This window comes from Acomys russatus, chromosome 5, assembly GCF_903995435.1.
Source record: "Acomys russatus chromosome 5, mAcoRus1.1, whole genome shotgun sequence".
NCBI lineage: Eukaryota > Metazoa > Chordata > Mammalia > Rodentia > Muridae > Acomys > Acomys russatus.
Window position 1 is genome coordinate 69,891,207 of NC_067141.1, and position 835 is coordinate 69,892,041.

The 835-nt window shown below is 37.2% G+C and overlaps 1 non-coding gene across 1 annotated transcript; it reads right to left on the reverse strand.

Annotated features, from left to right (window-relative positions):
- Nucleotides 1–437: 437 nt before the first annotated feature.
- Nucleotides 438–544, reverse strand: LOC127190250 (U6 spliceosomal RNA). Its single transcript, XR_007830747.1, has one exon. It is a non-coding gene; the product is annotated as a U6 spliceosomal RNA (small nuclear RNA).
- Between the last annotated feature and the right edge of the window lie 291 nt (nt 545–835).

The following is an 835-nucleotide window of genomic DNA, read 5'->3' on the forward strand; positions in this document are numbered from 1 at the left end:
AGCTTTGTTAATAACTCTTTTACAAATATGGGAGCCCTTGTTTTTGGAGCATAGATGTTCAAAATCGTGATGTCTTCTTTGTTGGCTTTACCTTTGACGAGTACGAAGTGTCTGCCCTCATCCCTTTTGATTAATTTTGGCTGAAAGTCTATTTTATTCGATATTAGAATGGCTACCCCAGCTTGTTTCTTGTGACCATTTGCTTGGAATATTTTTCTCCAACCTTTTACTCTGAGGCAATATCTGTCCTTGTGATTGAGATGTGTTTCTTGAATGCAGAAGAATGTTGGGCCATGTTTATGCATCGACTTCTTTAGTCTGTGTCTTTTTATTGGAGAATTGAGACCACTGCCATTGAGAGATATTAATGACCAGTGATTGGTAAGTCCCTTTATTTTTGGTATTTGTAACAGTCGAGATTCTGTGAGGTTGTGATTAAAAATATGGAATGCTTCATGAATTTGCGTGTCATCCTTGAGTAGGGGCCATGCTAATCTTCTCTGTATCATTCCAATTTTAGTATATGTGCTGTCAAAGTGAGCACTCTTCCATTTAATTCTTTAACTGACAAAGAAAACAAATTTCAACAAGACCTCTGGACTGTATCAGCATCAATATTTTGTGTATTTAAGATTGCCCACTGTGGTTATTGCAAAGTCTCATCTCTGACATAGGTTCTAAGTTCTTTGTGGACAGAGAAAATATCTTATTAATCTTTGGCATTCCAATGGTTATCCAAGAGCCTGGAGATTTTGAGAAAATCACAGAAAGTGAGAGAGATGCGGAGGACTTCATCATGTGATCTGCTGTATTTCAGGATTTTTCCTCATCAGTG